Source organism: Rutidosis leptorrhynchoides, chromosome 4 (genome assembly GCF_046630445.1).
Source record: "Rutidosis leptorrhynchoides isolate AG116_Rl617_1_P2 chromosome 4, CSIRO_AGI_Rlap_v1, whole genome shotgun sequence".
Lineage (NCBI taxonomy): Eukaryota > Viridiplantae > Streptophyta > Magnoliopsida > Asterales > Asteraceae > Rutidosis > Rutidosis leptorrhynchoides.
In genome coordinates, this window is record NC_092336.1 from 505,941,496 (window position 1) to 505,967,167 (window position 25,672).

Consider the following 25,672-nt stretch of genomic DNA (forward strand, 5'->3'; position numbering starts at 1 on the left):
TCAACCGCGACACCCTCGTAAACATCAATCCTAGGATTCAATACTTTGAGGTGCACGAAATTATTTTTGGTGATTCATCCCACCTGGAGTCGGTCATTTTTATAACCCATGATTCGCGTTCTTTTCATCCGCACATAAATTTAAGAATATGGATGAATCCTAGTTTGACTCGCTCATTGTGCGAGGAAGTTCACTCTTGTTGAAATATCACACCTTTCGTACGTCTTCCTTTCAGAAATGTAATGAAAATTTACTTTGAAGTCCATGATCCTCGTTATCTCCTTTGAGAGAATTTCCCTAAATATCTATGCCACCGATGTGACTACTCCATATATTTCTTCCTTCATTGTTGCAACTATATTTCATTCGTCCCAGTTCGTCCCCTTGGGGAGCTCCTGTCCTGTTTGTTAAGAAGAAAGATGGTTCGTTTCATTCGTGTATGGATTATCGTGAATTAAGCAAGCTCACTGTTAAAAACCGTTACCCTCTTCCTAGAATCGATGATCTGTTCGATCAGCTTCAAGGTTCATCTGTTTATTCTAAGATCGATCTTCATTCCAGTTATCACCAACTGCGGGCTAAAGAAACTGATATTTCAAAAACCGCTTTCCGTGCCTGTTATGGTCACTACGAATTCCTTGTTATGCCGTTCGGATTGACAAACGCACCTGCTGTGTTCATGGACCTCATGAACCGTGTGTGTAGACCCTATCTGGACAAGTTCATTATTGTTTTCATCGACGACATCCTTATTTATTCCAAGAGTGATGAAGAGCACAAAGAACATTTGAAGTCAGTGCTTGATCTGTTGAGGAAAGAAGAGTTGTACGCTAAGTTCTCTAAGTGTGCTTTCTGGTTGAGAGAAGTTCAATTCCTTGGACATGTTGTTAGTAAACAGGGAATACAGGTTGATCCTGCTAAGATTGAGGCAATTGAGAAGTGGGAAATTCTGAAGACTCCTACTCAGATTCGTCAGTTTCTAGGTTTGGCAGACTATTATAGAAGGTTCATTCAAGATTTTCCACGAGTAGCGAAACCTCTGACTGCTTTAACGCACAAGGGGAAGAAGTATGAGTGGAAGGATGAACAAGAGACTGCTTTTCAAACTCTGAAGAAGAAGTTGACTACCGCTCCGATATTATCACTACCTGAGGGTAATGACAATTTTGTTGTTTATTGTGATGCTTAGCATCAGGGCTTTGGCTGCATCTTGATGCAGCGAAAGAAAGTCATTGCGTACGCGTCACGTCAGTTGAAGATCCACGAGCAGAATTATACAACCCAAGATTTAGAATTGGGAGTTGCTGTTGTGTTCGCACTCAAGATTTGAGACATTACTTATATAGGGTCAAATGTACTGTGTACACTAATCACAAAAGTCTTCAACATATCCTTGATCAGAAACAGTCGAATATGAGGCAACGAAGATGGATTGAGACGTTGAACGATTATGATTGTGAACTTTTATATCATCCGGGGAAGGCTAATGTTGTGTCTGATACATTAAGTCATAAAGAGAGGACTGAACCTCATAGGTTTAGGGCCTTAAATATGACCATTCGAACAAACCTCGCAAGGCAGATTCTTGCAGCTCAATAAGAAGCCTTGAAGGAGGAGAATTTTGTAACGGGAAGGTCCGAGGCTTGAGTAAACAGTTAGAGGTACGAACCGATGGTACTCGGTATTTTGCAGGACGCCTTTGGGTTCCGAAGTTTGGTGATCTGTGACAACTTGTTCTAGAGGAGGCTCATAAGTCTAGGTACTCTATTCATCCTGATTCAGGAAAGATGTATCATGATCTTAAGGAGCTATATTGGTGGCCTCATTTGAAGGCTGATGTGGCTAAGTATGTGGCTAAGTATTTGACCTCTGCTAAGATTAAAGCTGAACATCAGAACCGTCAGGACTTTTGGTGCAACTTGAAATTCCCGAGTGGAAGTGGGAAAGCATTACAATGGATTTTATTACGAAGTTACCGAGAGTTGTGGGTGGTTATGATACATTTTGGGTTATTGTTGACTGACTCACTAAGTCAACTCATTTCTTCCCAATTAAGGAAACAGATTCAATAAAGAAGCTTACTCATTTGTATTTGAAGGAGATGGTTTCGAGACATGGTGTTCCCGTATTGATTATTTCGGACCGAGACAGTTGATTTACATCGAGGTTTTGGCAGTCCTTACAAAATGCTTTGGGAACTAAATTGGATATGAGCACCGCTTATCATCCACAGTCAGATGGTCACAATGAAAGGACCATCCAAACGTTGGAAGGCATGTTGAAGGCATGCGTAATTGATTTTGGTAATGGTTAGGATAGATACTTGCCGTTGGCCAAATTTTCTTATAACAACAAGTTATCATGCAAGTATTAAAGCCGCACCATTTGAAGCTCTGTATGGTAGAAAGTGTAGGTCTCCTATCTGTTGGAATGAGGTTGGGGATGCTCAACTCACAGGTCTAGAAATTATTCATGAGACTACTGAGAAGATCGTATAGATCAAAGGAAGGTTAAGAATCGCCAGGAGTCTGCAAAAGAGTTATGCTGATAAGGGAAGGAAAGATGTTGAATTTCAAGTTGGTGACCATGTTATGTTAAAGGTTTCACCTTGGTAGGGTGTGATCCGTTTTGGTAAAAGGGGAAAGTTGAGTCCTCGTTTTGTGGGACCGTTTGAGATTATTGAAAGAGTTGGACCAGTGGCTTATCGTTTGAAATTGCCACAAGAACTCAGTGTTATTCACGATGTTTTTCATGTATCGAAATTAAAGAAGTGTTTGGCCGAGGTCGATAATACTATTCCTCTGGAGGAACTTCATGTTGATAAGCAACTACATTTTATTGAGGAGCTTGTTGAAATTATGGACCGAGAGGTTAAGACTCTTAAACATAGTAGAATTCCTATTGTCCGGGTTAGATGGAACACCAGACGCAGTCTCGAGTTCACTTGGGATCGTGAAGATCAGATGAAGCAGAAGTACCCGCATTTGTTCCCAGATGCTGAGTCAACCCTTGCACCTGCTTAAATTTCGGGACGAAATTTTCGTAACGGGAAGGTACTGTAACGACCCTACTTTTTCCGTTATCTTTTACCGTTAATTATTTAACGACCATTAATTGTTATTCGTGCCACGTCATTTCTATGACCTATATTATTATATTTGTAATAATATATTAATTATTATGTGTTATATGAATATTTGTATTCATATTTCAAGTTATACGTTTCTACGTGTCGCGGATTTCTATCCGACGAATCTTTTCGGTTTTCAAACCAACGGTCGAGTTTTTGGGATATTTAAACCCTAATTATTTTAAATATGATATTTTAAGATCATATTATTATATAGAGTATTTATATTTATTTTTCGTCGCGCGTTTATTATCTCTCCGAATTTTTAATCGCGTAATCGTGTTTTCGCGTTTCGGGATTCGTTCGGGCTTTCAGGCCACAAGTATATTAACATTTAACAATATGGGCTTTTGGGGCCCACCATACACCCCACCATTTGGCCGAATATGGCCTTGCTCCCCTCATATTTTTATTTTTGCAATTTATTTCACACTTACACATTTATTTCCTAAAAACCTAATTTTCCCTCAAGACTTTTTCTCTCCCTCCTCTCCTTTTCTTGTTTTGGCCGTCCACCATCATCAAAATCATCATCATCACCATTTGTTCATCAAATATAGCTTGGCTCATTCAATTGGTTGCATAATCGGATTGCTCTCTTCATCCTCTACGCGATTGTATCAATCAATTCTTGATTAGGGTATAAACCCTAACCCTAGATTTTCAATTTTTCTTTAATTTTCTGTATTTTGATGTTATTTTGATAGTATGTTGATTATATATTATTGTATTGTTGATTGTATGTGTAGAAATGCTCGTTAATTCATGTTTTCGGTTTGATTAAATTGGGACAGCAGCTTATTCGTTAATTTCTGATATTGTAACTGATATAAAAGTGAAATTAAAGTATCTAGATGAGTTCCTCTCATCAATACATTAATTTTAGACTCCGGATTCATGTCATTTCGATTCCCGGAACTCTAGATATGATTAAAGTGGTATTTTGTTAAGATTGAAATGTGATTTTGGTATGAACCAGGTTTGGTCCGATTTTGTGACCATATTTGGTGACTTTAGGGTGTGTTAGTGTGTTAGGATTAATTGTGGGACGAACTTTCATGTTCGGGTCATCTAAATCCGAGCCACGAATCACCCGTTTACGTCTAAAACACGATTTTGATTTAATTAAAGTTTCAAGTGATGTCTTGGCTGATCACCACGACTTGTTTGCTGTTTTTGGGGTGTTCTTGAGCACTCTAAGGTGTCAGGTGAGTTGGTTAGGCGGAGATATATATAAGACTCGCCGAAAACTGATTCCCGGAGCTCAAGTTATGACCCGATAAACTTTTAATTAAAACTTATGGTTATTAATTATGACTTATGATAAAAATAATGATTTTCATTATTAATAAATTACTTATGATATAAAAAGTAATTAATTTAATTTAAGACTTATGATATATATTTATTATATCATTTATTAATTACTTATGATTTAATTAAATATTTAATTAAACTTATGATTAATAATACTTTTATTATTAATGAAAAATACTTATGGTAAGTATTAAACTTATATTATGAGATTATTATAATAAGACTTATAATAAGGATTAATTAATTATTTAATTATTATAAGGCTTAGTTATTATTTAATTATAATTTAATTATTAAATACTTATGATTTAATAATTATAATTAGAAACTTATGATATAATTAATAATTTATTATTAATTAATAATACTTATGATATGATTTAAAATTTATTATTAATTAATAATACATACATTATGACTAATATTTAATTAATTAATTATAATTATATCATTTAAACTTATATTAACTTTAATAATTCATTTTAATTTAATTAAACTTATGTTATGACATAATTAGACATATTTAACTTTAATAAACGTTATAACTTATATTATTATTATAACTTACACTTTTAAAATTTACGTTGACCATGTTTGACCAAGGTTGACTTTTGAGTTGACTATCAGTTGACTTTGACTTTCAGTTGACTTTTGTTGACTTTCTAATTAAGGAAACTTTCCTAACTTATAAACTTTCCTAAAATAGCAACTTTCTAAATTTGGAAACTTTCCAAAAATAGAAACTTTCCAAAAACAAAAACTTTCCAAAAATGGAAACCTGCTAAAAATAGAAACTTTCTAAAAATAGAAAGTGTGTGTCCGTAAGCTGTTCCAATCAAACCAATGCATATTGAGTATTGTTCTATGTCTACTTGCAACATGTACAATAGCTATCATACTAAGACTTGACCTAAGTTAGTTATTTATATCGACCTGCTTTATTTATAGGTCGGCGTTGTGATCATTCCTGATCACTGTACTACATTTGCTGTTTGCTTAATTGTGTTGGTTACTTCGTTACTATTAAGGTGAGTTATAGTCCCATTTTTCTATTTTAAATCTTTTGGGATGAGAATACATGCAATTTATTTATATTTTAGACACAAGTGGAAGTTGGTTTAAATTATTCATTGTGAGTTGAACAAAAATATTTCCTAGTCTGGTAACTGTAATAACTGGTTTCTACTGGTGAACGCGAATCCTACGGATAGATCTATCGGGTTTGACAACCCCATTTCGAGCTAGTCGCACTAGCAATTTATAATCGGAATGTTTAGTACTTCGTAATTTGTTGTAGATACACTTGTTCGGTGTATATTATTTATTGTGTTTGGCAAGGGTAAATAAATGGTTAAGTGGTTACCAGGTGGCTCACGGTAAATGGAATAATGTTTTTATATGTTTTCTAGCATATAATTTTGTGGTCCAAAAAGGAGTTTTTATATTTTTAAACATAAATTTTTATTGTTTAAATTAAATATTGTTTGCAATATTAAACCTATAATTCACTCAATATTTTTGTTGACAGTTACTCGCATGTTTTATTCTCAGGTTCCTGATTGATTGCTTCCGCTGCGCTTAGAGAGTCTGCATATTTATGATGGCAGCTTTTGTTAAACAATAACTTGCATTCTATTTTGATACATTTAATAGTGGATGTTGTTGACTTTATTTTGGTCAACTTTTGGTTATGTAATAATGTATGGTTTTTCTAAACTTACACATTTTGGTAGATTTCCTTTATAGGAAATCATTTTTAAACAAAGAATGCAAGGTTATTTATTAAATTCATATAGCGTTATGATCAAGCTGTGGGACCAAGATAACGATGGTCGTCAAGTGTACTTTGACGGGTCATTAAAATGAAGAATACCGAATGAATGATGACGATGAAGTGTTACGAAAACTATTATGGTGACGTTAATGAAGAAGATGATTATGATGATACGTATGATGATGAAGATAATGATGTCGTGCATAATGATTATGTATATAATGATGATGAAGAGATTATATGGGTTTTGGTTTTGGAAGAAGAAAAGGAAAAAGATACAAAACGGGTTAAATGGATTCGGTTAGCTAATTAAAACAGAAATACATGTTAGCCTGGATGGATATGGGTGTTTGCGTGGAACGAGAGGTCTCGGGTTCGAGCCTGAGTGAAGCCAGTTTTTTTTTTTTTTTTTTTTTTGTAGCTCTTCCTATTAAGGTAGTTATTATTATTATTACTATTATTTTATTATTATTATTATTGTTATTATTAGTATTGTTATTATTAATTATTGATATTATTACTGGTATTATGATTAGTATTATTATTATTATTATTATTATAATCACTAACATAAGTATTAATTATCATTTATTATTATTATCATTACAATTATGATTATTATTATTATTATTGTAACTACAAACATTGTTATCATTAATAGTATTATTATTATGTAGTATTAATATAATTATTAGTAATAAGATTGTTATTATTATTATTATTTATTAAGTAGTATTATCAAAATTATTATTTTCATTATCATTATTATTAAACTTATCTTATTATTAAAAACTACTATTATTATTAAAAGTATCACTCCTACTAAAATTATTATGTTGTTATCATTAAAACTATCATTTTCTTTATTGAAATTATCATTATTAAGAGTAACATTTTTTTATTGTTATTATTATTATTACTATTATTACTATCATTGTTATTATTATCCTTAACTTATTACTATTATAATTATTATTTTTACAAACAAAAGATATCTATATAAATATATATATTTATTTCATATATCATAAGTATACTAATATTAGATTTTTAATATATTAACAAATATAATATTATTAATCTCACATTTATTAAAGTATATATATCATATAAGTATTATAATAAATAATAAGGATTAATATAATAATATATAAAGATATTAAACTATATATATTATAAAATGTATATAAACATAGTTGAGTAATATTACAATGTGTTAATATATATACTTGTTATAGGTTCGTGAATCCAATGCCAACCTTGCATTGTTCAGTTCTGTCGTATGCATATTTTTACTACAAAATATCGTATTGTGAGTTTCATTTGCTCCCTTTTTAAATGCTTTTGCAATATATATTTTTGGGACTGAGAATACATGCGCTGTTTTTATAAATGTTTTACGAAATAGACACAAGTAATCAAAAATTACATTCTATGGCTGGATTATCGAAATCGAATATCACCCCTTTAGCTTGGTAACCTAAGAATTAGGGAGCAGACACCCTAATTGACGCGAATTCTAAAGGTAGATCTACGGGCACTAACTCCCCCCATACTGGAAAATGGAATGCTTTAGTACTTCGAGTTATTAATACAGATGGATTTCTGTTTTGGGGATATTCTATATGCATTTTGTTAATGTCGGTTACCAGGCGTTCACCATATGAATGATTTTATGCACTTGCGAGTGTGATGTTAATTATGAAAAATGAGAATCTTGTGGTCTATTAAAATGATGGAAATGAATGTTTATGTTAAACTAATGAACTCACTAACCTTTTGGTTGACACTTGAAAGCATGTTTATTCTCAGGTTTGAAAGAAATCTTCCGCTGTGCATTTGCTCATTTAGAGATATTACTTGGAGTCATTCATGACATATTTCAAAAGACATTGCATTCAAGTCGTTGAGTTCAACAAGATTACTATTAAGTCATTTATAGTTTGGATAAATTATGAAAGAGTATTCATGCCTGTCAACTTTCAATGTAATGAAAGTTTGTCTTTTAAAACGAATGCAATGTTTGTAAAATGTAACATATAGAGGTCAAATACCTCGCAATGTAATCATATGTTATTGTATTCTTTCTTATAGATTAGGACGGGTCTTTACACAGCTGCTGTGTCGATGTCTTTTCGTGTGGCGACGTCGACGCCTTTATAAAATATTTGTACTATTTGAAAAGTATCTAAACCGTGTTGAGGACATCCTCTCAACATTTTTCCGAATCATGTCCACGCCTCATATAACGTTTCGTTTAGCTTTTGCGCGAACGTGGCAATTTCTCCTTGAAGTCTCATGGCTTTAGATGCCGGAAAGAATCTTTTAAGAAAATTTTCAACTAAGACATCCCATGTGTCAATCGCCCCTTCAGGTAACGATTCTAATCAATCTTTGGCTTCTCCCTTTAAAGTCCAGGAAAATAACATGAGATAGATCGGTTCATCCTCAATTTCTCTGATTTTAAATAAAGTACATATCCTATTAAAGGTTCGAAGATGTTCGTTTAGATCTTCTTTTGGCGTACTACTAAATTGGCATTGATTAGTTACCATGTGTAGGATTTGTCCTTTGATTTCATAATCTGACGCATTAATGTCTGGTTAATTAATGGCGTGACCTTGGCCTGTGCGTGTGGCTCTCATTTGGTCTTCCATACTTTGAGGTTCCGTTAATTCCATATTTGAATTTGTTGAATCCAAATCACTAGAAGATTCTGATTTAACAGTTTGTGGTTCAGGAGGAATGATTAGTGGTTCAGGATCTTGGAATTGTCTTGAATATCCTCCGGGTTCTCAATTGCGAAGTCGGGTTCAAAAAATGGATTATCGGAAATTTGAATTGGAGTACTTGTTCAACTAGATGACGATTCTAAAAAAAAAATCAACGGCGATAATATTGGCTAGATGTCTCGATCGGGTTATAGGTGGTGAACGTATGAAAGGTGGTGAACGTTTTGCTCGGTGCATTCACTGAATATCCTATTAGTTATAAATATAAAAATTATTAAAGTTATCAAATTAATAGACTTTTCTGATTTTACCCACGTTTCGAATAGTCAATAGATGTAGCAGGTAGCCAGGATCCTTTAAATCGGAAAATTCACAACTCGCCACTAACAAATCCAACTATTACTACGAACCAGAAAATTGGTGTCAATAAATTTAATCGCTTACAATAATTTTTTTCTGCGAAATCTAAAGTTTTAAAAATTCTATGTCCTATAAACTATCGCGTAGAAACGAAAAAGAAAAAGAACGCGTCGAAAAATAAGATGTCGAAAAGCAAAAGTTGAAAAATAAACGTCGAAAAATAATCTAAAACTTAGAAATGAAAGTAGCGGCTTAAAGCTTAGCGTCTGATAACCTAAAACTAAAAGTTGCGCCTAAAGGTATTAAAGCTTAAAAGGAATTATATATCCAAAACGACAATAACTTAATTAGGCACTAAAATCTAAAACTGCGTCGCAAAATTCTAAAGCGCCTAAATCTTAATCTAAAGAAAAAGCACTTAAGGGATTTTATGACAAAACTTAAAAATCTAGGAATATAAAATAACTACGGCAAAACTAAACTTAAAACTAAATAGGAACGACAAATATAAAAATTACGAATTTAAACGAATAAAAAGATATAAAATATAAAAATAAAACTAAAGTTATAAAAATACAATTTTTTTATAAAAATATTATTTTTATATTTATTTATATAAAAGTATTAATATAAATATGTAAATAATAATAATAAAACTTAAATTACAAATTTAATTAAAAACTAAAACTAAATATTATTAAATATAAACCCTAATCTTAATTAATTAATAATAATTATTTATAAAAACCCTACCGTATTAATTAGTCCGAGGTTGTGGGTCTGTCCAGTCAAACCATGCGGTCGCATGGACTTTGGCAAACTGGCTTATGCGGTCGCACGACCCAGTTTACCAGAAACAGATTGGGCTTCAAAAAGGCTTCGACCCAGTTTTTAATTTATTTATTTTTATTTGATTTTTAAATTTTCAAAATATTACAAAATAATTATAAAATTTAGAATAAACATATACTTTAAAATAAAATAAAAATACTTATTAATTATAAACAAAATCTTAAAAGTATAGATATATATATATATATATATATATATATATATATATATATATATATATATATATACACACATATATATATAGATATATATATATATATATATATATATATTTAATTTTTTAACACTTATTATAAATACAAAATATTTTTACAAAATAAGAAATAATATATTTTTACAAAAATATAGCATTTTTTACCGAGGTCCCCGGCAGCGGCGCCAAAAACTTGATGTTACAGCGGAGTGTATATGAAATACTATTATTTTTATTACAAAATACGACGAAATTTGATACAAGTTTTTATTTATTTACATAGATGGGATATACCTAAACTCTGCTACAACACTATAGGCAGTGTACCTAATCGTAGAGTAGTATAGTTTTTAGTAAGTCTGGTTCGTTCCACAGGGAGACGACTTATTTTACACTATATTTTTATAGAATTATATTTATACAAAATATACATATATATATATATATATATATATATATATATATATATATATATATATATATATATATATATATATATATATATATATATATATATATACATATATATATAATAGTAGTAATATATAAAAGGGGGTTTATCGTTTAATGACCGGTTTGTCAATTTTAAAACTTAAGTCACAATTAAAACCTAATGCAAAATATTATATATAACTTAATTTAAAGTGTAAAATAAATAACGATATTTAAATGACGATATATAAAATTGCGATAAAATATAAAATAAAATAATTATGCTTATTTAAACTTCCGTAATCATGATATTTGAAATTTTGATTTTAATTTATTATCCTGGGTTAATTGTCCTTTATCCTGGATTTATTTGATACCTATCTGGTTTTTGCCCTTAATAGTCCATCGGTCATAATTATAAAATGCTCGTCAAATTAACCTTATTTTCGAAGTCAAATATTCCAACTAATTAGGGATTTAAACTGTAACAAGGTTTTAATACTTTGTTAATAATTACATCAGGTTATCGACTGCGTGTAATCCAAGGTTTTAATACTTTGTTAACAATTACACCAATTACCCTTGTATGTAATCCACCCCTGTTTTAATGAGTCCATTGACTATTAATTCATCCCCGTCTCTGATCAAATGAACAATTATTAGTATTTATAAATATCCCGCTCACCGTACCCGATCTAGCGTATGTGGCCATTTATAAATATGTCAAATTGTAAATCTCTATATTAATCAAATATAAAGTCCATTAATAACTCATAGTCCAATTTCCACAAGTGTCAGTCTTTTTTCCAAACCCCAATTATGGTCCAAAGTCAATACCCCGTCTTAATATATAGTCCAACATCACGATTACTTCGGCTCAAATAAGCATAATAATAACTTAAATACAAGACATTAATTTAAAAAGGAAGAACATAGCTTACAATGATTATTAATCGCGTAGCGTTACACGGACAGAACTCCGACTTTAAAACTCGTAAAATAACCGTTACATTACCTAACTAACTAATAAAAAACTAAACTATTATATATATTATATTATATATTATAGAGGGATAGATTGAATGATGAAGGTGTGTGGATTCGGCAGAAGGCTCGGCCTTTTATAGGCCAATTCTGATCATAGGCGGCTCCGCGATCGCGATGGAGTTGGGCATGGAAGCTCCGCGATCGCGAGGGGTTGATTTCTAGCTCATCACTTGATTAAAACGTGGGCTGCTGATATTTATTTAATATATATATATATATATATATATATATATATATATATTATATATATATAATTATATATATATATTATATTATATTCTTGTGGATAGTTGACTTGTAATTTTAGCTCAGTTGAGTCGTACGTTGATAGATGGTTCATGTCTCGGTTCCGAATTTTCGAACGCCTTTTTGTATGCTTAGATATCTTGTACTTTGCATTCCACGGCTTGTACTCTTGTCATTTTTAGACGTTATTCATAAATAAATTAAACCACTTGGATTGTATCATGTACATTTGAGCTTTTTGGTCATTTTCGTCTTCAAATCGTTAATTCTGTCTTTTGTCTTTGCACTTATTTATTTAAACGAATATTACTTGAAAATAGAACAATTTCAACTGAAAACTTTACATATTGGAAGGATATTGCGCCTAAATATATGTTCGTTTGGAGCACTATCAAGGACTATCGATAAAATCTAGCCCGATCAGCTAGTGGTTGAAGGCCGGGCCAGGTCACCGGTCCTCTTATTGTGATATGTGATTAGTGACCATTTCCTCAAGTTGTGTTTGATGCTTACAGTGATATTCGTTTAGATATTCTACTCACTTAGCTTCGTGCTAACTCCTCCATATTTTCACTACTGCAGGTTAGGTGTTACATGCTAGTGAGATGGCAAGGTTTTGAAGTCATGTTTGACACTGTCATTTACTCTGATGTTTGTATAAAGTATTTTATAAATGGTGAGTAATTAAGTAACCTAGTGGTTTTGTGTAACCTTATATTATGTGTGTTTAATATATGAAATGTTTAATATACGATTATCTTCCGTTGTGCAATTTATATAAAAAAGATACGGTATTATAAGTTTGTATCAGAGCGTAGATTTGTCAACTGTCAAACATACAAGTGAGGGAAATGATAAGTGAATGTAGGTGATATGTGATTAGATAATTGTGGTTAGTGATGGGTACTAACGAATTATCAACTAATATTTTGTGAGTGATGTGATTAGACATGTGTGGCTGACGAAACTAGCAACGAAGATGCCCCCTTAACCCAGACCGAGAATTTTTAGAGTGCCTTCAGAGGAGCATGATGTGGAAAATGAACAATTCAGGTATGTTCTTCAGTTATAAAGTCAATTGCAGGAATCGAGGGACGCGGTGCGGGAATTAGAGTAACAACAAGCCCAATTTGTTAAGAAGAATATCATTTATGGGACTGATGATCAACAAGCACCTCTGGGGTTTATAGTACCACAATATGAATTAGAAATAAAAAAAAATGGTGAGGATTATAAAAAAAGGTTAATAGCTGGAAAAAACAGTAGCTACGGATAAAATCCCTGGCCACTCATTTAGCAAACTGTGCCCCTAATCACTCCTCGAATGTTGCTCCCGTGTTATAAATATGCTATTATTTATTTATGCCGAAAAAATTGATTTTTCCTAAAAACAAATAAATAACTAGGTATGGTTATGAACAGTAACTCCTTAACCTGAAAAGCCCATCTGAATTTGGGGCAAGTCATTATATATATATATATATATATATATATATATATATATATATATATATATATATATATATATATATATATATATATATATATACTTAATTAATCTAAAAACTAAAAAGTACTCCATCCATTCCATATTAATAGTTCACTATTTCATTTTGGGATGTCCGAAATTAATAGTACACTTCTATAAATAGAAAAAAATAAGAAGCTTAAGTTCTATTATGTCCTTAATGTATATAGATATGATTAAAGGGGAATGAAAATGTAAGGATAAAACTGAAAAGTAACAAAATACAGTACTTTTATGACATTTCCTTAAATTGTGTGTTTTTTGTATGTGAACTATTAATATGGGACGGAAGGAGTAGTTTATAGAGAGAGTTTACACTGATCGTCCTATATCGATTTGGTAGTGCACAGGCAATCCTATGATTTTCATGAAATTGCACCTATCATCTTTATCTTATAAAAATCACACTGAAAGTCTTTGACATACATAAAAGTGTACATTGATTGTGCTAACTTACTTAAAATGTGCAATAATATGATTATATGAGAGATGATCAACGCGCATTTTACGTAAGTCAAGGACCATCAACATACACTTTTATGTAAGTTAAGCACTATGAATTTAATTTTTTAAGATAAAAGATAAATAGTATAATTTCATGACAATCACATAGATTATTGATGTAATTTTCTAAAAATAAAGACAATTGCCATAGTTACATGCAAACCACACAGTTATAATTTACAAAAAAAAAATAGTGTTGAATGTGGAATAAATTATGATTCATAAATATATTCTAATTTTTTGAGGATGTATAATATTAACGATGATATATAGTAACTATATTATGATTCATGTTAATGTTAATGATTGATAGCTGATGTGCGTAGAGGTGTATACAAAATAGTTATATTTTTACAAGGAAATACTATTAAATACGATACAATTTTACACAAGATATTTATTTATTTATAGAATGGATATACCTAAACCTTGCTACAACACTTATAGGCAGTGTACCTAATCGTACAGTACTGTAGTTTTTAGTAAGTCCGGTTCGTCCACAGGGAACTCGCCAAGTTTAACGCTATATTTTTAAAAACTATATTTGTAAATAAATATATAAGTAGTATTATTATTATAAAAGGGGGTTTTTTACCGTTTAATGACCGGTTTGTCGATTTTAAAACTTTAGTCACAGTTAAAACCTAATGTAAAAAAAATTAAAAATAAATATAACTTAATTTAAAGCGTAAAGTAAATAACGATAATGAAATTGCGATAAATAAAAGTGCGATAAAATAAAATTGCGATAATTAAAAGTGCAATTAAATAAAATGACAGTAAATAAAATGCGATAATTAAAAGTGCAATTAAATATGAAATAAATGAATTATGCTTATTTAAACTTCCGTAATCATGATGTTTGACGTGTTGATTTTAGTTTATTCCCATGGGTTAATTGTCCTTTGTCCTGGATTATTCAATATGTCCGTCTGGTTTTTGTCCATAACAGTCCATCAGTCATAAATATAAAGTGCGAGTGTCCTCGTCAAATTATCCTTATATCCGAAATCAAATATTCCAACTAATTGGGGACTTAAACTATAATTACACCAAGTGTCCTTGTATATAATTCACCTCTGTTTTAATAAGTCCATAGACTATTAATCCATTCCCGTGTCCGGTTAAATAAACGATTATTAGTACTTATAAATATCCCGCCCATCGTATCCGATCGAGTGTATATGGTTATTTATAGGTGCGTCCAATTGTAAATCTTTATATTAAATTAACAAATTATCATTTAATTAAACAAATATAAAGCCCATTAATAGCCCATAGTCTAATTTTCACAAGTGTCGTTCTTTTGTCCAAACCCCAATTATGGTACAAAGCCCAATTACCCAATTTTAATATTTAGCCCAACATCACGATTACTTCGGCTTAAATTAGCATAATAATAACTTTGCTACTAGACATTAATTTAAAAAGGTTGAACATAACTTACAATGATTAAAAACAGCGTAGCGTTACACGGACAGAATTTCGACTTACACCCTTACAACATTCGCTAACATACCCTTATTATTAGAATTTAAAATTAAAATTAAAATTATAATATAAATATATATATATACGTTGAGATAGAGAGAATGAATTAGAAAAGGTGTCCGAATTCAGCAAAATGCGTTGCCTTTTATAGGCCCCATCTGGATACTGTGCACTCCGCGAGTGCGGTTTTTCTTGCCTTCGAAGCTCCGCGAGTGCGGAGCTGTGGATTCCAGCTCACACTTTGGATCCTAGCTTTGCCGACGGTTTTTAAAATATAAATATAATATATATATATATATATATATAATTTTAAGAATTATTTATATATTATATTATATTTATTTGCATAGTTGACTTGTAATTTTCTGCCCGTTGCGTCGTGCGTTGAAAGTTGAGTTAGGTCCCGGTTCCGGATTTTCGAACGTCCTTGTGTACTATTTAATATCTTGTACTTTGCATTTTGCGTCTTGTACTCTTGCAATTTTGAGACGTTTCTCATCAATAATTTGAACCACTTTGATTGTACTTTGTACTTTTTAGCTTTTTGGTCTTTTGCGTCTTCAAATCGTCGAAACTGTCTTTTGTCTTCACCTTTTATTATTTAAACGAATATTACTTGTAAATAGAACAATTGCAACTAAAAGCTTGTCTTTCTTGAGGGATAATGCTATGAAATATATGTTCATTTTTAGCATATTATCAATAGCTTATGGTATGATATACTCCGTGGTACATTATCATAAATTTCAATTAATTGAATTCTTTGTGTCATACATTCGTAGTAATTGAATTCTTTGTGCCATACAATCGTAGTAAGAACAATGAAGAACGAAGTTATTTTGATTTAAATATAGAACAAATTTTATTGAAATTTAACCTTTTTATTAATTTTTCATAAAAAGCACTCGTAACATAATTTTATTTAAATTATTCAAAAGATTGTTTTGTGAAATATTAATAAAAAGAGGAATGTCGTTACTTTAAGTTAGAACTCTGTCAAAAAAATAACGATATTACATTTTTTGATTCACATTTGATAAGATTAACGATACAACACTATTTAATTAATTACTCAAATCGAATAAGTTGGTAAATTATATGAAAGTATGGAACTTACCTTTGTATTTTCGATTAACGGAGCGGATAGAACCAATCCTAAAACCGCCACAATAATCACAAACACTACAGGAAATATCACCTCTAGTGGCGCTAAAATAGCGCCACTTTTGGGTATGAAAGCGCCGCAAAAGAGTTGACGGGGTTTTTCTCGATCACTTTATTTATTTAAATCTAAAATAAAATCAGTAAATCAAATGTGGCGCTTATTGGGCCACAAAAAGCGCCACAATAGACAATGTTTGACCAAAACTAAGCGAGCGTTGAAAATTTTGTCGTTTAGCAACCCTTTAGCGGCGCATATGGAGCACCACAAAAAGTATGCACCAAACCATTAAACATTACAATGACGGTATTTAAACGGTCATATAACATTACATGAAATTAAACAAAACCGAATTAAACAAGAAATGATGGGTTTTGCTCCCAAACATAAGCTTGTAGTCCATGCACTAGCTTGGGATTAGACGCCCAAAGAAATACTTTGAGTTTGATGTTACGAACGAGACTTAAACGACATGTGAACTTTCCTTTGAAAATAATGTCGTTTCTAACGATCCAATTGGCCCAAATGGTTGCAGGCCTTATCATCTTCCAAAATTTGGACGCCTTGATCCCCATACTATAATACCAATCAAAAGAGACGATTGACCTTGGGATAACCCACCGAATGTTCCCCCAACAAAATAAGTCCGGCCAAATGCTTGACGACCATTTGCAATGAGTTGACAAATGATTGATAGTCTCTATTTCAAGTCTACACCAAATAGATAGAGTAGATTGGTTTGGTGGTAAAATGTGTCTAATTGCCATGAGTTTGAATTCTCAATCTTTAAAAGTCAATCTCTAGGATTGAGTAATATCAGTCTTAAAAGCTGATTTTTGATCTTTAAGGAGATTATCCTTTCTGGGGGTCTGATTCATTAGTCTTATCAAGCTAATTTTCACGGCGCCCTCCCCATTTTACGAGACAGATCCTCTCATGGTTAGGATAAGTCTAACCACTTAGCGACCCTATTTGATGCTGAGGTCCGTGGATTTCCAGCTGATTTTCGAGAAAACTTTTCAAGGTTTTTCGTAGACTCTACAACTGGTCTGGACGACAACTTCTTGACCTAAATCAAGAAGCGCGTGTCTTTTTCGAAAGACTTTACTTCTTTTTAATGATGGAATTGATTCATCGTGTAGATCCATCTATTCTTTCAAAAGTATTACAATAAATCGGGTAAAATAGTTAATTTTGTCCAAAACAAAAGTATCTTTGTACAAAATATGTGATATATGTTTTAAAGAACTTGGTAAATTTTTCTCACACTTAGCTTTTATTTTCCTTTATTTGCCTTTTTATTGTCCTCTATTCCATTTTAAATGAATTCTAACATTTTGAGTTGTTTCTCAATTTATGTCCTTTCTGAGGTAACAATAATTTTGGTGTTAACACCTAGTTTCATCGTTTATAAATATGTATAAACATGATTTTGAATTCATTTATTTGAAAATTTTGAAAAATTTTACTAGAATTGGGTAGTCAGTATATAAGACTAGGGCTGTTCTTTATTATCAGAGAGCACTAGATTCTAATACAACTACTGCATTACTACTTACTAGTATTTTTAATGGTAACCAAGTGTATAAGTCAAAAATTTTAAAAATCTGAAAGAATTTAACCCCTTCCCACACTTAAGATCTTGCAATGCCCTCATTTGCAAGAAATCAGTAACAATTTAAGTTATTGAGGGTGATTAGCGTAGAAAAATGATTAAATTTTACCAAAGTTTCCAAACATATTGGCGTTTGTTTTAAAAGCAAAGATTTTTTGGTTTTTTTAATGTTTTTGGCATACTTTAATTCAATAAGATTAAAAATAATGATAATAAAAGTTCTCGTTCCGTCCTCGGGTAAAGCAATTTCAGTTCAACGACCTAGTCTTCAACTCACGACGAATTTTAAATATCAAATTTTTAACTTAGTGAAATAAAGCAAATTTTTGTTTTTAAATTCACACCAAACTTAAATTTAAAATGCATAAAATTAAAAATTCATATTATTAAAATTAAAAATTCACACCAAATTTATATTATATTTTTGTTTTTATAAATACAAACTTATATTAAAAATATTAATTTTTTTCAAATATTTACAAACTTAAATATATTGATTTTAAAAAGTTTACAATAATAATTTAATATTAATTTTAAAAACAAAGTAAAAATAAAAATTAAAAATCTTTTTGGTCTTTTATCCCACTTTAATCAATCAAATATTATCAAAAATATACGCCCCTCTTTTCGGTAAAGTAATTTCGGCTATATTACCTAGTTTTACTCCTGACGAATTTCTAAAGTATTTTGGATTGATTGATTAAAGATATTTATACCTTAAGAATAAACGGTAAATTTCGCAGTGATGTAATAAATTTTTGTATGATATCAATAATTTCGGTTACGCATACCTAATTTTATTGAATACCGATTTAATACTTTATAGCGAACGATTCAGCGTTTATTATCAAAAGGTTAAAAGCAATAAAATAAAAATAAAAATAAAAACTGTACATACTTACCTGTGAGAAAGAATTCTCAGAGACCTGCTTTAGCCGACTCATAAGAGAGTCGTGTGATTTGGTTCTCCATAGCTACGTAAGCGTAACCTCGATTCTTCAATATCTTTTCTTCTAAACATATAAACGGTCCTTCTCTGCATAGAGTAACAAATTCGGTATTTGAATATGTTTGATTATTTGAACATTTACCTTCGTGTGACCATTTTCCGCATTTGTAACATCTTTCAAGGTGTCGTGCTCTTCTTTTTATTGCGGATTTTGATTTTCCTTTACCAAAATGTATCTTATGATGATCTTTTCTGAGTTTTTTCCTTACTCCGTCCATTTTGCCTCTTATGAATGAAACCAGGTCACTCGGAAGTGTGTCATTATTACGTTTAGTAATCATAGCGTGTAGCATTAGACCATGGTTCAGATCAAAGGAATTCTCCATCTCGTAAAGCCTAAAAAAATAAAAATTCAGAATGGGGGAAGAAGACTAGTTCTTTAGGGTCTGCTAGGGAAAGACCATTCGGATTCCATTCTCAAAAACTACACGAAAACAGAATATCTAACTCTAACAGAAATATATATTTTCCTTAAAAGACTTGATTCTCCCCACACTTAGTTAGCTGTGGTGTCGAAATTGTGATTAACTTCATCTTCAACTTCCATTGGATTATCTACGTAATGTTTAACTCTGTGACCATTAACTTTAAATTCAATCCCATTTGAATTTATTAATTCTACTGTTCCGTACGGAAAAATTCTTTTGACTATGAATGGTCCAGACCATCTTGATTTCAATTTTCCAGAAAATAGCTTGAATCGTGAATTGAAAAGAAGAACTCTGTCTCCTTCTTTAAATTCTTTTGAACTTCTGATTCTTTTATCATGCCATTTCTTCGTTCTTTCTTTATAGATTAACGAATTTTCGTATGCTTCATGTCTTAATTCTTCTAATTCGTTTAGTTGACTTAACCGTAGACGTCCAGCTTCATGTAAATCAAGATTACATGTTTTCAAAGCCCAAAATGCTTTGTGTTCAATTTCTACTGGAAGATGACATGCTTTTCCGTAAATGAGTCTAAAAGGTGTGGTTCCAATTGGAGTTTTGTAGGCTGTTATAAAAGCCCAGAGTGCATCCTCCAATTTCATGGACCATTCCTTTGGATTTGATCCTACGATTTTCTCTAGAGTACGTTTTAAAACTCGGTTGGTATTTTTAACTTGTCCACTTGTTTGTGGATGATAAGCGGTTGAGATTTTATGAGTTACTCCATATCTTTTGAGAACTTTCTCAAGTTGATTATTACAAAAATGAGTACCCCGATCACTTATTAAAGCTTTCGGTGTTCCAAACCTGGCAAAAAGACGTTTTAAAAAGTTGACTACAACTCGTGCATCGTTAGTCGGGAGAGCTTGTGCTTCCGCCCATTTAGATACATAATCAATGGCAACGAGAATGTAGAGATTATTATGAGATTTTGGAAATGGACCCATAAAGTCAATACCCCAAACGTCAAATACTTCACATACTTGAATGACATTTTGTGGCATTTCATCACGTTGACTTATTTTTTCGGCCCTTTGACAAGCATCACAGGATTTGCAAAGAAGGTGTGCGTCTTTGAAAATTGTAGGCCAATAGAATCCAGCATCGTAAACTTTTCTTGCTGTAAGTTGAGGCCCATAATGCCCTCCTGTTGGTCATGTGTGACAATGGTTTAAGATTTGACTAGCTTCATCTCCGAATACACATCGGCGTATTATTCCATCGGGACAACTTTTAAACAAATGTGGATCTTTCCATAAATAGTGTTTTATTTCACTAAAGAATTTCTTTCGTTTTTGGTACGACAACCCTTTGTAAGGAATCCACATACTAAATAGTTTGCATAGTCTGCAAACCATGGAATTTCATTATAATCTATCTTCAATAGATATTCATCAGGAAAGTTATCTTGTATGGTCGATTCATTTAGAACTTCTAATTCGGGATTTTCAAGACGAGAAAGATGATCAGCGGCGAGATTTTCTGCTCCTTTTTTGTCTCGGATTTCAATATCGAACTCTTGTAAGAGTAAGATCCAACGGATTAATCATGGTTTAGCATCTTGCTTTGAAAATAGGTATCTAAGAGCAGAATGGTCGGTATAGACCACCGTTTTAGCTAGAACGAGATATGAAAGAAATTTGTCAAAGCCAAAGACAATAGCAAGGAGTTCTTTTTCAGTAGTCGTGTGATTCGTTTGTGCTCCTTGTAACGTCTTACTAGCGTAATAAATAGGTTGAAATCATTTTTCAATCCTTTGTCCTAAAACGGCTTCCATTGCAAAATCACTTGCATCGCACATGAGTTCAAATGGTAGATTCCAATTTGGAGTTATCATGATCGGCGCATTAGTGAGTTTTTCTTTAAGAATATTAAAAGATTTAATGCATTCATCTGAAAAGATGAATGGAGCATCCTTTTCTAGGAGTTTATTCATAGGAGTGGCAATTTTAGAAAAATCTTTTATGAAACGTCGGTAAAAACCGGCATGTCCTAGAAAACTCCTAACTCCTCTAACATTGGTGGGATGTGGAAGTTTAGCAATTACATCTACTTTAGCTCTATCTACTTTAATTCCTTCCTTTGAAATTTTATGACCAAGAACGATGCCTTCATTGACCATGAAATGGCATTTCTCCCAATTAAGAACTAGATTTGATTGTTCACATCTAATAAGCATCCGTTCAAGATTAACTAGACATGTTTCAAAAGTATCACCGAAGACTGAAAAGTCATCCATGAAAACTTCCATGCATTCTTCTATCATGTCGTGAAAAATCGCCATCATACACCTTTGAAAGGTTGCAGGGGCGTTGCAAAGTCCAAATGGCATGCGTTTGTAAGCAAAAGTACCATAAGGGCACGTGAATGTGGTTTTCTCTTGATCCTCGGGTGCTATTGGAATTTGAAAATATCTGGAAAAACCATCAAGAAAACAATAGTAACTATTTCTAGCTAATCTTTCCAACATTTGATCAATGAAAGGTAAGGGAAAGTGATCTTTTCTGGTGGCGTCATTTAATTTTCTATAATCAATACAAACAAGCCATCCTGTTACAGTCCTAGTAGGAATAAGCTCATTTTTCTCATTTGTGATGACAGTCATGCCACCCTTCTTAGGTACGCATTGAACTGGGCTTACCCATGGACTATCAGAGATTGGATAAATTAAACCTGCATCAAGCAGTTTAATAATTTCTTTCTTAACAACATCTTGCATATTAGGATTTAGTCTTCTTTGGCGTTGCAGATATGTTTTATGACCTTCTTCCATAAGGATTTTATGTGTGCAATACGAAGGACTTATTCCTTTAATATCATGAATTTTCCATGCAATAGCTGGTTTATGAGCTTTTAGCACAGAAATGAGTTGAGATTTTTCATTTTCAGTAAGAGAAGATGATATTATTACGGGTAATTCGGATTCACCATGTAAATAAGCATATTCCAAATGGTTTGGAAGTGGCTTTAACTCTAATGTCGGTGGTTCTTCTATCGATGATTTATATCGATATCTGTCTTCTTCTTTTAGCATTTGAATTTCTTCTGTTGTTGATTCATATCCATTAGCCATAAGTGTAGCTAACATTTCAGTTTCATCAATTGGTTCAGTTCCTTCTCCTAAAGAACATTCTCCTGTTCCTTATAATTCTGGAAATTCTTCTAACAATTCTGCATGTGAATCTATAGTTTGAATATAATAACATGTATCATCTGTAGATTGCGGTTGTTGCATGGCTCTATCAACTGAAAAGGTAACACTCTCGTCCTCTATACTTAGGGTTGGTTTCTTACCAAACACGTCTATTATTGCTTTAGTCGTGTTTAAGAATGGTCTTCCTAATATGAGAGGAACTCGAGAATCTTCTTCCATGTCCAGAATAACAAAATCTACTGGAAATACTAAAGTACCAACTTTAACTAGCATGTTCTCTATTATCCCTCTAGGATATTTTACTGATCGATCGGCTAGTTGTATGCTTATTCGTGTTGGTTTCAATTCTCCAAGGTCTAGTTTAGTATATAATGAATACGGCATTAAATTTATACTACCACCTAAATCTGCCAATGCTTCTATTGAACTAAGACTACCCAGAAAATATGGAATCGTGAAACTTCCTGGATCAGATAATTTTTCTACTGCAGAGCAATTAGCATTCATAGTAACAGCCGAGAGTTCTTCCATTTTCTTTCTATTTGTGATTAGATCTTTCAGAAATTTAGCATATCTAGGCATTCCTGAAATCACATCAATGAAAGGAAGATTAACATTTATTTGTTTAAACATATCCAAGAATTTGGATTGCTCGGCTTCAAGTCTCTCTTTTTTCATTTTACTCGGGTAAGGAAGTGGTGGTTGGTATGGTTTAACATAAGGTTTAGCCTTAATTGTGTTATCTTCATTAACCTTTTCAACTACCGGTTCTGTTTCCTTATCTTGCTCAGATTGTGGTTCTTGTGGAGTAGGAATAGCTTCACCAGAGATTACAGGCATTTCAGGTGGTTTAAGTGTAATACCACTTCTTGTGGTAATGGCTTTAGCTGTTTCATTCCGGGGGTTAGCATTTGTATCACTAGGTAAACTTTTCGGTTTTATTTCACCTATTAACCTTGCTAGGTTGCTTACTTCTTGTTCTAAATTTTGAATCGAAGCTTGTTGATTTCTAAATGCTTGATCATTTTATTCATTGGTTTGTTTCTGAGATGTGAAAAATTGCGTTTGAGATTCAACTAGCTTTGACATCATATCTTCTAAATTTGGCTTTTTATCATCGGTTTGTGGTGGTTTGTTTTGAAAAATAGGTCTTTGCTGATTGTAAGTATTATTGGATACTTGTTGATTGCTAGGACCTTGTTGGTTGTTGTATAGAACATTTCGGTTATAATTCTGGTTTTGATTGTAGATTGGTCTTGGCGGTTGATAATTATTCTAATAATTATTTCCAGGCCTTTGGTTTATGTATGAAACATTCTCTCTTTGTTCCATTGTTAGTTCAATACTGAGACAATCTTTTGTCAAACGTGGTCCTCCACATTGCTCACAACTAATTCGTATTGAGTGAATATCTTTAGTCATCTTTTTCATTCGTCTCTCGACAGCATCTATCTTTGCAGAAATGGAATCAAAGTCATGGCTAGAATCGGCTCTAGCTGCTTTAGATAATCTAACGATAGCTTTTTCTTGATGCCACTCATGTGAGTGGGAAGCAGTGTTATCAATAATTTTGTAAGCATCAGTTGCGGTTTTCTTCATAATGGAACCACCAGCTGCTATATCGATGTCTTTTCTTGTAGTGATGTCGCATCCTTGGTAGAATATTTGTACTATTTGACAAGTGTCTAAACTATGTTGCGGACATCCTCTTAATAACTTTCCAAATCTTGTCCACGCCTCATAAAGAGTTTCATTTGGCTTTTGTGTGAACGTAACTATTTCTCCTCGAAGTCTCACGGCTTTAGATGCCGGAAAGAATTGTTTAAGAAATTTTTCAACTAAAACATCCCATGTATCAATCGCCCCTTCAGGTAACGATTCCAACCAATCTTTGGCTTCTCCCTTTAAAGTCTAGGGAAATAACATGAGATAGATCTGTTCATCCTCAACTTCTCTGATTTTGAATAAAGTTCAAATCCTGTTAAAGGTACGAAGATGTTCGTTTAGATCTTCCTTCGGCGCACCACTAAATTGGCATTGATTAGTTACCATGTGTAGGATTTGTCCTTTGATTTCATAATCTGGTGCATTAATGCCTGTTTGAGTGATTGCGTGACCTTGGCCAGTACGTTTAGCTCGCATTCGGTCTTCCATACTTAGAGGTTCCAGATTTTCCATGATTGAATTTGTTGAATCTGAATCACTAGAGGATTCTGATTTAATGTCTTCTTCCTCGACAATCTCTGATTGTATGATTTGTGATTCAGGAGGAATGATTAGTGGATCAGGATCTTGGAATTGTCCCTCCGGATTCTCAATTGTGAGATTGGGTTCAAAAAATGGATTATCGGAAATTTGAGTTGGCGTACTTGGTCGACTAGATGACAATTCTAAAGAAAAATCAACGGCGACAATATTGGATAGATGTCTTGATCGAGTTACAGGTGGTGAACGTATGAAAGGTGGTGAACGTTTTGCTCGGTGCATTCACTGAATATCCTATTAGTTATAAAAGATAAAAATTATATAAGTTATTAAATTAATAGACTTTTCTGCTTTTGCCCACGTTTCGAATAGCCAATAGATGCAGCAGGGAGCCAGAACCCTTTAAATCGGAAGCTCACAACTCAGCCACTAACAAATCCAACTATTACTACGAAGCAGAAAATTTGGATGTCTATCAATTCAACCACTTAAA

At 32.2% G+C, this 25,672-nt stretch overlaps 1 non-coding gene across 1 annotated transcript; it reads left to right on the forward strand.

The window, feature by feature from the left end:
- Positions 1-24,661: 24,661 nt before the first annotated feature.
- Positions 24,662-24,768, forward strand: LOC139846202 (small nucleolar RNA R71). The gene has a single exon (XR_011758934.1). It is a non-coding gene; the product is annotated as a small nucleolar RNA R71 (small nucleolar RNA).
- Positions 24,769-25,672: the final 904 nt, after the last annotated feature.